At 30.9% G+C, this 14,105-nt stretch overlaps 1 protein-coding gene across 3 annotated transcripts in view; it reads right to left on the bottom strand.

The window, feature by feature from the left end:
• Positions 1–13,589, bottom strand: part of LOC128253220 (probable chitinase 10) — a 128,841-nt gene extending 115,252 nt beyond the window's left edge. The window contains exons 1-2 of one of the 3 annotated variants that reach the window (XM_052981454.1): positions 13,519–13,536; positions 2,294–2,344 (exon numbers count right to left, since the gene is read on the bottom strand). The gene's annotated coding sequence lies outside the window, so the exon portion shown is untranslated. Of the gene's footprint in view, positions 1–2,293; positions 2,345–12,927; positions 12,947–13,518 lie in introns of those variants that run through there. The other 2 variants (XM_052981451.1, XM_052981452.1) reach the window with 2 other exon arrangements.
• Between the last annotated feature and the right edge of the window lie 516 nt (positions 13,590–14,105).

The following is a 14,105-nucleotide window of genomic DNA, read 5'->3' as shown; positions in this document are numbered from 1 at the left end:
TATATATATCGCTTTTAATTTTAATAAAATGAAAAGCGTATTTCTGAATTATTATCTCATTACTATGTCCAAAGGAATTTTATAAAAATTGACAAACATAGAAGTTAAAATTTGTTTCATTTAGTTTTTTCAATGTTCCTATTGTTCCCATGGAATGTTAGGTCGTGCGATTTTAATCAAATTTAAACGTAATTATAAAAAAAAAATTGTACCTAATATCAAAAAACTAAAAACAATCAATAAACAGAAAAGCTATAAATTTTTTTTATTTTTTCCCCGATTGTTCCTATGAGAGCTTTATGATATAGTCCAGCTCGTTCCGACTTATATACTACCTAAACTAGGAAGATAACTTTTGGGAAAGTTACATGCAGATACCTTTAAAGCTGAGAGACTGGTTTCGGTAGAATGAACTATGGCTGAGCGACTTCTTTTTGTGGCATTAATTAACAACTAAGCACGAAATGAGATATTTGGGTTTTGTTTTTTGATTTAAGCTTGTAATAACAAAAGTAAGGAATATTTGGGAAATCTGGGCATGGTCCAACCCTATTTCAAAGGATTTAATTTATATTTTTTAACACAAATATTTGTTTTTTTTTTGGAAAAACGAAAATACGATGGCCAAATAATATAACTTTGACAAAAAGAAGCGTGGTGCTATCCATTTTTTACGGGAAATCTCATTTTAGGACTTTTTTCGATACAATTTAAAACAAAATACTTATATCCTTTTTAAAGCAGTTATTCCTTTAAAATGAGGATTATTGCGTACCATTTTTTATGCGCACTAATGAAACTGACTTACACAAGACAAAAATAGTTTGAATTTTACAACATTAAGATGTGACCTAAATATTTAATTTTCGAAGAGAGTGGGCAAAAGTGCACTTAAAAATTACATTCCATTGAACAAGAATTGAAAAATCTACAACTTAAGCCAAATTTTAAGTTGAAACTATTTTTATTTCTTTATTCAAAGATGAATTTTCATGATTTTTACCAGTTTTTACATGCTAGACTTAAAACAACTAAAAGAAAACAACGAATATTTCAAGCAGTTGACAATCACAAATTAATAGGAAAATATTCTTTTTTGTGATTCCATTGAAATTTTTTCTGACTGAAATTATAATATACTCTTCAAGGGCATCAAATAATCACAAACAGACCACATGTCACTTCATTATTTTTTTCAGTCCAACCTTACTATAATTTCAGTCAGAAGTTTGCAACGCTGTGAAGGAAACATTTCCGACCCTATAAAGTATATATTTTCTTGATCAGCATCACTAGGAGAGTCGATTTAGCCATGTCCGGCTGTCCGTTTCTACGCAAACTAGTCTCTCAGTTTTAAAGCTATCTGCATGAAACCTTCACGAAAGTTGTCTTTCTATTGCAGGTAGTACATAAGTCGGATCGGGCCGAATCGGGCAGCTATAACATATAGCTCCCATAGGAACAACCGAAAAAATATTTTTTTTTTTTTTTATTTTTTCTTTTAATTTTTCGACATATAGTAATGGTTCAATATTTTAGAATAACGGTTTAAGTTCATATAAATCGGACGACTATAACATAAAGCTCCCATAAGAACAATAAAAAAATTAAAAAAAAAATGTAACTTTTATTTTGTAAATTTCATTTTTCATTTCATTTCATTTTGTCCTTTTAATAATTTGACAGTTTTTAATTTTATTAATATCGAAAAACGATGTCATATAGCTGCCATAGGAAATTTCGAATAATTTGAACACATACGCAAGTTAATCATAATATTAATGTTCTTAAGAATACTTAATTTTTGCAGTAGCTGCAAGGGTGTTTGAACTTCGGCTTGCCGAAGCTAATAACCTTGTAGCTAATAACTCGTTAGCACATTCACAGATTCGCCCCAGATGACAGTGTTGCCAGAGTAAAGGTTTCCCCCTAGATTTAGAGGTCTTTTGATGGTTAGAGAAAATATTTTTTAGGGTGAAAGTTTAGTGGTTTTTTAACACTGTTCAACACTGTGTGAATCATTAAAAAAATTAAAAAATACAGAAGTAACCTAAATGTTTTATATCTTTCCGTCTCTGTTTAAACCATATATCTCAAGCAAGAAATGAAATTTTTTCGGAAATTAGGGTTCTGCGAGATTATTTAGGGTGAAAGCTGGTTTTTCATCTGAAAACACTGCCACAACACAAGACTATGATTTCAGAACAAAAAATTATTTGTATAGCTAAAAATAGTATGAGGATTAAAAAATTAAAATACAATAATGTGAACTTAATTTTAAGGTCAGTCGTACAGGGTAGAGCCCTGCATGAGTGTATTCCATTTTTATGTGTCGTAGCATGCCCTGAAATTATAAATTCATATACCTCTAAAAAAGAATTCACTTAACTAATTTCTTGTTGTAAAATCCACTAAGAATCTGAATGAATTAATGAACGTGGGAACAAAAATTCTAGTCCGCAGATCAGAAACTGTTTGAATTTCATTGAATTGTCAGTTTTTTTTTTCAAAAGACCAGTATAAGCAGAATAGATAGCACCGTCCAAGCATACAGAAAATCTTTAGTATACCGGCGAGCAGCGCTGCCTCGGAAAGAGCTCTTTTGGATGCCAGAAACTTAATAAAAGAAAAACGATGCTCAATTGCTACAAACGCAGATCACATAAACCAAATAATGTTTTTGGACGGCCATCTTAATATATAAAACTAAGATTTATTTATCTCTGTAAATGTTTATAATTTTGCAGAGGGTATTATAATTTCAGTCAGAAGTTTGCAACGCAGTGAAGGAGACACCTCCGACCCTATAAAGTATATATATTCTTGATCAGCATCACTAGGCGAGTCGATCTAGCCATGTCCGTCCGTCTGTCCGTCCGTTTCTACGCAAACTAGTTGTCTTTCCATTTCAGGTAGTATATAAGTCGGAACGAACCGGATCGGACGACTATAGCACATAGCTCCCATAAGAGACAATCGAAAGAATAAATAAAAATAAATTATAACTTTGCTGTTTTTTAATTTTTTTTTAGTTCTTCGACATATAGTAATGGTTTAATATTTCAGAATTACGGTTTAAATTTCATCAAAATCGGACGACTATATCATATAGCTCCCATAGAAATAATAAAAATATATAAAATAACTATCTAATAATTGAGCTGAGAATCATCATAACTTTAATGTTTTTAGACATATACGCAAGTAAATCATAATTTTAATGTTTTAAAAAATATTTAATTCTTGCAATAGCTGCAAGGGTATATGAACTTCGGCTTGCCGAAGTTTGCTTTCCTTCTTGTTTTGAGCTTAAATTGGTCTTCATTGTGTACCAGCCTATTTGTAATTATAGTTAAACAGAAAGAAGTGCCTGCCAAATAAGTTCTTTAAAAAGCACCAGAACTAAGAGTTACAAAGGCTTTCAATTTATTTATGTGTTTGAGTGAAACCCTGTAAACATTAAACATTCTACCAATTCAAATCACAGGTTTTTTAGAACGTCGTAATTGCTACATTCATGCTATTAACTTTAGCTCATATTCATATAACTGGGCATTTAAATTCATTTATTCTGAAATTCAAGGCACACTCTGATACTACAGTTTAAATGCATTCATGCAGGCCTCTACTACAGAGTAGTACCAAAATTTATTCCGTTTCATACAAAATTACATAGACGCATGCAGCCCGAAAGTATGCTGCATCCCTCATATCTTCTTATACGAGAACTTAAATACATACGCACAACATAGAATAATGCATACTTTGCAGGGCCCTAGTGACGTCATCAGAGGGCGTTTTAAAATTTCAAAATATTTAATAAATAAATTATTGGGTTTTAAACTTAATATAATGTAAATGCAAAGATGAATAAATAATAATAGTTTCCGACTTAAGCCTGGTTATTTCCGTTCCTATAAATCACATGCAGAGTCGATCAAGCCATGACCGTCTGTCTTTCCGTCCGTCCGTCATTCCGTTTCTTAAACTAGTTTCTCAGTTTTAAAGTATTTGCATGAAACTTTCCCAAAAGTTGTCTTCCAATTGCAGGTAGTATTTAGTTTGAAACGATCCGGATCGGACAACTATATCATGTTCTCCCAGAATAGCAATTGGGAAAAAAGTTAAATCAAAATATAACTGCTGTCTTAAAATTTTTTTGTTAGTTCACATAGCGCCAATGTCAAAAAAAATATGGGTAATTCTCTCTACTCTCAAATGCGACATTCAAACTGAAAAAAACAAGCTCAAAAATTTTTTTTGTTTTCACAAAAGGCTATATTTATAGCTCCTGATAAGCACTATTATCGGTGCTAGGACTGAGTTTGGGCAATTGTTGGTTTTCAGGATATTAACAAAAATCTAAGCCATTCGCAAGCTGCACAGACAAAAGTGACTTTTTTTGAAAACCAGTTAAAGCACTGAATTCAGCAAAACGTTATCGTATTTAATAAAGTTTTTTATTTGACTTAAATTTTTAAGTAGTTTTTTTAAAATTGAATTTTAATCACTGAACACAGTGAAAAAAATAATAAAAGAAAAATAAAAAAATTATGGGGCCCTTTTTAATACACATATAGCTAATTTATGACAACATTTCAAAGAATTTCACTAAATAGATTTTTTTTGCATATTTTTAAAAATTCAATTTCATTTAAAGTTTAATAAAAAATCTAGTGAAAAGAGATGAATACTTAGCTGATCGAATCTCTTGTGAAGTCATTACTACTTTCGGGTACCCTCTGGAAATGAAGTGATTCCTTTAAAAAAAGATATTTAATTGATTTACTACAAAAATCGCCCGCCGATTTCTTGTGGTTTTGCTTTACTTTTCGAGAATCGCGGTTTTAAGTATGAACCGAATTTGAAGGAGAGACCGTTTTGAATGTTTTTTGCAGCCCACTGAAGCCCAAAAGTATGCTGCATCTTCACATACTCATAAATTACATACGCAAAAGATATAATATTGCATACACTGAAGATCCAGTTAATGTCATTATCAAGCATTTTAAATATTTAAAAAATAAATAATTGTTTTTTAAACTTTCGATGATGCAGATGCAAAGGAGAAACAAACAAAAATAGCAATTATTGTGGGCCCGATTATTTTACTAAAATTAGCAGCGTGTGCACCAAAAGATGGCATTTTTAAGAGTTTATATATCTTAAACCACTGAATATTTTTTAATGGTTTACATTTTTTATACCCTTGCAGAGGGTATTATAATTTCAGTCAGAAGTTTGCAACGCAGTGAAGGAGACGTTTCCGACCCTATAAAGTATATATATTCTTGATCAGCATCACTAGTAGAGTCGATCTAGCCATGTCCGTCTGTCCGTCTGTCCGTCCGTTTATATGCAAACTAGTCTCTCAGTTCTATTGCAGGTAGTATATAAGTCGGAACGAGCCGGATCGGACGACTATAGCATATAGCTCCCATAGGAACAATCGGAAAAATAAATGAAAAAAAATTATAACTTTGCTGTTTTTTAATTTTTTGTTTAGTTCTTCGACATATAGTAATGGTAAAATATTTCCGATTTACGGTTTAAATTTCATCAAAATCGGACGACTATAGCATATAGCTCCCATAGGAACAATCGGAAAAATAAATGAAAAAAAATTATAACTTTGCTGTTTTTTAATTTTTTGTTTAGTTCTTCGACATATAGCAATGTTTAATTATTTCAGAATTATGGTATTTTGTGTCTTATATATAAATGTGTGTTAAAATGAATTGAATCCGTTTCTTATTTTTTTTCTAGAAATAAAATAACCAAAAATTAGAAATATTTTTCGACTTTGGTTAATATTAGTTGGTTTATCAATCTTTTAAGAAGATAATCTGCCTTATTTCAGCTTCCTAGCTCTACGGGAAAAAAATTCTTCTATCACACTTTTTCCGTACTATTTAAGTAATTAGACGTGAATAAAATGTATTTCAAGCAGTTTCGTTAAAGTAAAGCAAGAAAAAATATATATGCTTTGCATATATTTTCCTTTTTAAATACTCTACACTTTAAATATGTGTAGATGGCGTAAACTAAACTGCAACTCCATTTATGTTGTTTTGCCCTCATTGTGCTACATTAAGTATATATATAAAAGCAAAAAAAAATTTTAAAAAGCGATTCCTACATCTTTGACTTCTTTGTCGCACGCGACTTTAAAAGAGCTTAATAGTCTATGCACTGCTTATACTAACCAAATTTTTTGTTAATTGGTTTGTTGTCCAAATTATATGCTCATTGGTGTAAAGCCTTTTATCCACTGACCACAACGGATCGATTCTTTTACATTTTTTTTAAATTCTTAGAATATAAACCAAGATTTTAGAGCGACAATATGAATGCATAGCAACTCTCTATAAGGAAATGAATAAAAAAAAACTGCAACAGAAATATTTAAAGCAGGTCATTCGCACTTGTTCAACTTTGCATCGAAATATTTAAAAATGAGTAAATGCAAAAATTGCTTATGCTAATTAAATTATATGAATAGAACATATATTTATAGACTTTGAATTTTTCGTCAGCGGTTGGCATTTCTGGAGAATTACCCGTAATAAAAAAAAACAAGAAAGAAAGCAAACTTCGGCAAGCCGAAGTTCATATACCCTTGCAGCTATTGCAAACAGAAATTTAATTTAAACAGAAATTCTGAAATAATTACCCAATACTATATGTCGAAGAACTAAAAAAAAAATTAAAATTAATTTTTTTTGTATTTGTTTTACCGATTGTTCCTATGGGAACTATATCATTACGGTTTAAATTTCATCAAAATCGGACGACTATATCATAGAGCTCCAATAGAAACATTAAAAATATATAAACATTTTTTTTTAAACGAAAGTTTTCTATTTTGTAATTTTTTTTAATTCCTTTAGACTTATTAATAATTTGACAGTTTAGAATTAAGCTTTGATTTTAATAATATCGGAAAACGATATCATATAGCTGCCATAGGAACTATCGAATAATTAAGCTGCAAATCATCATAGCTTCAATGTTTTTAAACATATCGCAAGTAAATCATAATTTTAATGTTTTCAAGAATATTTAGTTTTGCAATAGCTGCAAGGATATATGAACTTCGTCTTGCCGAAGTTTGCTTCCTTTCTTGTTAAATTTGACGATTGTCTAGAAAAAATTTTTTGTTAGTAATAGAATTTCAAAGTTGCTGGATTTGTCATATTTATCTCTTTGTCAAAATATAATTATTCCGACCCTAGCCGATCTAGCCATTTTCTAATCGAGCTATTTCTTTAGGTGTTATAGGGATATCAAGTTATCTGCCCCCGTTGAGGAATTTTGAGGGCTTTGTACGTAAAAAGTAAAACAAAATTCGTTAGGGTCGTTTTAATAAAATAATTCTAAAATTATTGTATTTATTGTATTATTGTATTTTAGAGCGACAATATGAATGCATAGCAACTCTCTATAAGGAAATGAATAAAAAAAAACTGCAACAGAAATATTTAAAGCAGGTCATTCGCACTTGTTCAACTTTGCATCGAAATATTTAAAAATGAGTAAATGCAAAAATTGCTTATGCTAATTAAATTATATGAATAGAACATATATTTATAGACTTTGAATTTTTCGTCAGCGGTTGGCATTTCTGGAGAATTACCCGTAATAAAAAAAAACAAGAAAGAAAGCAAACTTCGGCAAGCCGAAGTTCATATACCCTTGCAGCTATTGCAAACAGAAATTTAATTTAAACAGAAATTCTGAAATAATTACCCAATACTATATGTCGAAGAACTAAAAAAAAAATTAAAATTAATTTTTTTTGTATTTGTTTTACCGATTGTTCCTATGGGAGCTATATGATATAGTCGTCCGATTTTGTTGAAATTTAAACCGTAATTCTGAAATATTAAACCATTACTATATGTCGAAGAAATAGTTTTTGAAATAGCTGCAAGGGCTTGCCGAAGTTTGCTTCCTTTCTTGTTAATTTTTTTTTTAGTTCTTCTACATATAGTAATGAATAAATATTTCAGAATTACGGTTTAAATTTCATCAAGTCGGACTACTATACATATAGCTCTATATCATAGAGCTCCAAAAGAAACATTAAAAATATATAAACATTTTTTTTTAAACGAAAGTTTTCTATTTTGTAATTTTTTTTAATTCCTTTAGACTTATTAATAATTTGACAGTTTAGAATTAAGCTTTGATTTTAATAATATCGGAAAACGATATCATATAGCTGCCATAGGAACTATCGAATAATTAAGCTGCAAATCATCATAGCTTCAATGTTTTTAAACATATCGCAAGTAAATCATAATTTTAATGTTTTCAAGAATATTTAGTTTTGCAATAGCTGCAAGGATATATGAACTTCGTCTTGCCGAAGTTTGCTTCCTTTCTTGTTAAATTTGACGATTGTCTAGAAAAAATTTTTTGTTAGTAATAGAATTTCAAAGTTGCTGGATTTGTCATATTTATCTCTTTGTCAAAATATAATTATTCCGACCCTAGCCGATCTAGCCATTTTCTAATCGAGCTATTTCTTTAGGTGTTATAGGGATATCAAGTTATCTGCCCCCGTTGAGGAATTTTGAGGGCTTTGTACGTAAAAAGTAAAACAAAATTCGTTAGGGTCGTTTTAATAAAATAATTCTAAAATTATTGTATTTATTGTATTATTGTATTAGCATTTGACAATACTTTTTTAACGACTTGCACTTGTCTGTAGCTACTAGCTTCTAGCTTAAAAGTTACGGGTTAATAAGCCAAATTTACAAAATGTCGTAGAACAAACTTTTTTTGTCACCACCTGCCCAAAACATGAAAAATTATTTCAGGATTCTAAAACAAGTCCTTATTACAAGTCCTTAAATGACAGACACCCAAACATTTTCACATAAAAAAAATTATTTTTTATAAAACTTATTAGGGGAGCATCGGACTCAAGCAAAAAAAAAATTTGGAATGTCACTTTCACAGCCCTTTCTCCTGAACCAATTTATTTTCCTAAAGTGTAGGCATGCAATCCCTTTTCTTTTAGCAATAGCCAACGATTTGTGTATTACGTTACGATCGGACCAACACACCAGATTTTCAATAGAAGTTTCTTATGCACACGCTCTAGGTGCGCGACGTCACGACATGTACTAAAATGCTAAGTTAAGTTCATGGTGCAGACAGTCAAAATATTCGAAACCAATTTTCTTAGATGGTTTTTATACCCTTGCAGAGGGTCAAAAGTTTGCAACGCAGTAAAGAAGAAATCTCCAACTCTATAAAATATATATTCTAGATCAACATCACTAAAAGATTCGATCTAGCCATGATTTTAAAGTTATCTGCATGAAACTTTCTTAAAAGTTGACCGGATCGCTTGACTAAAGCATATGGCTCCCATAGGAACAATCGGAAAAATAAATGAAAAATATTTTAACTATGCTGTTATTTATTTATGTTTTTTACTCTTTGAGATATAGTATTGATTTAATATTTCAGAATTACGGCTTAAAATTCATTGAAATCGGACGACTTTAACATATTTTTTTATATTTTTGGACATAGTAATAGTTTGATAGTTTTGATTTACGCTTTTAATTTTCTTCAAATCGATAAACAATTTCATACAGCTGCAATTTCACACAAACGATCGAATAATTGAGCTGAAAATCATCATAGATTCAATATTTTCAAACATATACGCATTTAAATCTAAATTTTTAATGTTTTCATGAAAATGTAATTTTTGCAATAGCTGCAAGGGTATATAGTGACATATTCACATATTCAGTTATGTACCAAGAAATAAGAATCTGCAGTGTAGGCGATCCCACGCTGAACCAATGTAAACAACCCACATTCGGAGCAGGTGATGCTGCTCCTCAATAACATAAACAATTCTTGCAATGACTAGGTCCCGCTCCCTGATTGGCACTCTTACTCTCAAATTATTATATACAATCTATATCCCAACCGGGCGATCTCGTTCCTAAACTTATGTGAACAAAGGGCAGCACAAGTATAATTTTTGTCACAAGAATTTAGTCTTAAGCTGAGATCAATCGAATAAAGACGTAAAACTAATTCTTGGCGTTGTCCTCAGTCAACTGACGGGACATTAGTTTGACTCATTAAAATATAAACATTCAACTATATAAACTTCGGCTTGCAAAGTTTTCTTTTATTATTCTTATATATCATATGACAAAAACATATATTATATTTAAAGAAAAATTATATTTTTTTTTGTTCAAACTTAAATTTACGCAAAAAACAATAAACAACAAATTTAAATATATATATATATATATCTATAAATAAAACTTGCGTGCTTACATTTCTGGTAATGAGCTTTAACCTCTAGGCCACGATCTTGAATTTTTCGTTGCGATCAAGCAAGCAATAACAAGAATTAGAAAACACAATTCAAACGTTTCTAATATTTAGGAAATTTTTACAATTCTTAGGAAATACTTATTTTATTGGGGTAATTATATTTTAGGGTCTGGGTTTGAAATTTTAGTACTGATGCCTAAATAGAAGAATATAATTTTTAGAAAACATTTCCATACTTTAGAAAACATTTATATATTTTAGAAAACATTTGTATATATGGACGTAAGCACATGTAGTGACGACGAGCACTGGTAAGCGTGCGCAAAGAGACTACTATGTATAGCCGAAATATTGAAAAAATGATATATATAGTGCATACTTAGAGTTTTAGAAAGGCATTGGAGTGGAGCAAAAAGTCTTACTTTTATGGCATGGTTGTGTTCTTGCATTAAATACGCGTCTAACAACACCACAATTATCTCAATAAAAACTCCGTTAAAAAGATATACAATAAACAAGACAAATACAGAATTTTTGAAACGTGAACGTTTTTTCGTCCTGAAACCAATTTTACTGTATTAAGCATATCGTTTAAGAGGTATTTTTAATTGCTGTTTCCTTAATATGTTTTTCATTATGATTTTGTGTTCAAATTTTAAGAAAAATGAATGTAAGCAAGGTTATTATATACATAAGTATTTTGTGATCAGAGGACAAAACTTTGTTCTTCGGTTTTGTAACACACAAGTCATTTGGGAACAATTTCGGCTCATGGTGCTGAAGGTCTTTAATATTAAAAATTTTTCGATGGTTTTTTTTTTAAGCCCCGATTGGGAGCTATATGATATATTCGTCCGAATTTAATCAAATTTAAAAAGAATTAACTAAAAAATTGAAAAACAGCCAAGTTATAATTTTCTTTCCTTTTTTCCAATGGGAGCTGTATGATATAGTCGCCCGAACAGCCTGGTTCCGACCTATTTTTTACCTTTAAGTTTTTGGGAAATTTTGTTTTTGTTTTGTAATCGACACGATACTTTGAAATGGTAAAGTAACAAGGCTTAAGAAACAAATTGAATAAAAATAAATAAGTTTTGTTTGATAAAATAAAAAATAGTCGTCACAAAATGAGAAATCAGAAGTTTTTGAGTTAAAGGTGCAATCATCACGTTAATTTTACCTCGTCAAGAGGTGTTTGTGTTTGATTTTAAAAAACATTTCTATTTTATAGAAAACATTCTATTTTTTATTGTGAATTAATTTTTAGGATGAGGCAAATCATTTTTAGAAAATACTTTTTACATTATAGGACCAAATTATAGTTTTTTTTATATGTTAGGGTCGAGAATGTGTCCTTCTGACTGAATTTAAAATACCATTTGTAAGGATATATATATATAAATAGGAATAAAGAGAAAAAAAGAATATAGATACATAGATCTAGATATATATATATTTTTTTTATTTCTTAGGGGAGCTAATAAAAAAATTAAAAATTTGAGAAGTTACAAATTAATTAACAATTTTTTTTGTTGTTCCCATGGGAGCTATATATATACGTACATATATATATATTTCCATGGGTTATATATTGAGCGTGTTTTCCACCAAAAAATAATTTGGCTGGATTTCTTTGGGCTACATAATTTAAAATGCGTCAAACATAGGATGGAAAAAGAACAATTGGTTCGTGGAATTTTTTGGCTGTGTAAATGTGTAATTTAGAATTACGCTTTTAATTTTATTCACACCGGATTACGATATCTTATAGCTGCCATAGGAACGAACGAATAATTGAGCTGAAAATTATTATACCTTCAATGTTTTTAAGCATATACGCATATAAATCGAAATTTATATGTTTTCAGAAATATAAATTTTTTGCAAAAACTGCAAAAATATACAAACTTCGAGTTTCCGAAGTTTGCTTCCTTTTTATGATTTTTCCAATAGGAGGTATATGATAAAGTAGCCCGCAAAATTGAATTCCTAATACTGAAATTTTTAATTCGGGTTGCTTTAAAACTAAGACAATAGTTTTCGTAGAAACGGACGGCCAGACGGACCAGCAAACGCACATGGTGAGATCGACTCCCCTAGTGATGCTGATCAAGAATATATACATGTTGTTGGGTCGGAAATGTCTCCTTTACTGTGTTGGAATGGTATAAAAATGTCATCTAAGCTAATTAATGCAATGCGTCACAACGAAGTGGAGTGGTTGTTGTTTTTATCAAGCCGCGATATAACAAATACTTACTATACAGATCAGCTTAGATAAGTCTCTACTAACATTTTTTGTACGTATAGACCAGAATCTGTTGCAAAGTCTTAATTTGTTGTCCTGTGTTATAAATAATATTCTCCCAGGCTTAAAAGACTTTTGATTGAATCGACCAAGAAAAAAATCTACTTTTAGCAGACCTGAGAAAAATGTACACAGATTAAACTTACCAGAGAACGGCACCGGTGCCTGAGATAAAACTGTCGTAATATTAATCACTTCTTGTAAATTATTTATATGCTCGCTTATCGCCTTAAAAAAAAGATTATGTTGCCAAAATCTCTTTTCTTTTTTTTTAATTATAGATATAGTTAAGAACTTACGGTACGAACCGGTTTCGGCTTTGATATGAAACTATTTTGTTTTTTTTTCTGGAGACTGCAAACAGCGTTCGACTGCGAAACGTATCAAAGGTTTTATTTTATTAAAGATATGTAACATAAGGGAGAGGCGAAATATACAAAAAAGACGTTGGACAACTTTTGAGATAATTAACGGGGGGATTGGGAAGAGCTGGCACAAAATCAAGTCAGGGTTTGGCTGCGTATGGAAGTTCATTGAACTCTGCATGGTTCTCTGATCCTCGTTGTTGTTTTACAATGTGGAAACTGATATTGCTCAAAATTCTTTGGTTTTTTGAGGAAAGAGACTTTCAAGCTATGAACAAATTTCTGCCGGCCTATATGCGTGTGCATTAGATGGATAAACACCTATGTATATATGTACTTTACTGAGGCTTTGAACTGCGTCGCTCAATATATTTCTTATGCGCTACACGTACGCATAAAAAACCTTAATCCATCAGGGTTAACATTCGGTCTGTGTGCATTCGTACACCTACTTCACGCTCTGATCTAGCGTCATAGCTCTATAACGAAAGTGTACGTTCCCATATTCATTGGCCTCACACTCACTCAGTTGCTTAGCAGTAAATCTAATCTCGGTTCACGTCCACTTCGCGCGCACGTCATCGAAACAAAACTGTTGGCGGACGAGCTGAGGACGCTCCTATTTATACTTGAGCGGGTCGCAAAAATAAGAAGAGAACGCTGTGTCCAAGAGAACGCTGCGCCCAAGGGAACGCTGCGTCCAAGAGAACACCTGTTTTTTAGATCTTTAATGATAAGATAGAAGATGCATATTAAAATAAATTAAAATTAAAATAAACCCAAATTCCTTGCAGCGCATAAAGAAGTAATTATAGATATTGCTAAAGGTTGCGTAATGAGTTGGATTGAAAGTTGAGCCTTGCTGGTCATATAAAATAAAAACAAAGTAGACTTTTATTCATTCGTTGTCAAAACAATTGAAATAGCTGGTAAAAGCGGGCCATCACCCGCTTATAAAATATCCTTGAAGGACCATGATTTTTTAAGATCATGGATGACCAACTTCTAATTTATGAACTATTATCGGTTAAGTCCATAATTAATTGACCCGCTCTTGCTGACTGACAGGAGCGAACATACACCCACAAAAATTTGGTACGAATAATTTTACC

The sequence above is a fragment of the Drosophila gunungcola genome, assembly GCF_025200985.1.
Source record: "Drosophila gunungcola strain Sukarami chromosome 2L unlocalized genomic scaffold, Dgunungcola_SK_2 000007F, whole genome shotgun sequence".
In the NCBI taxonomy this organism is placed as follows: Eukaryota; Metazoa; Arthropoda; class Insecta; order Diptera; family Drosophilidae; genus Drosophila; species Drosophila gunungcola.
The sequence above is the reverse complement of the archived record's forward strand: the minus strand, read 5'-3'. Positions and strand labels throughout refer to the sequence as shown.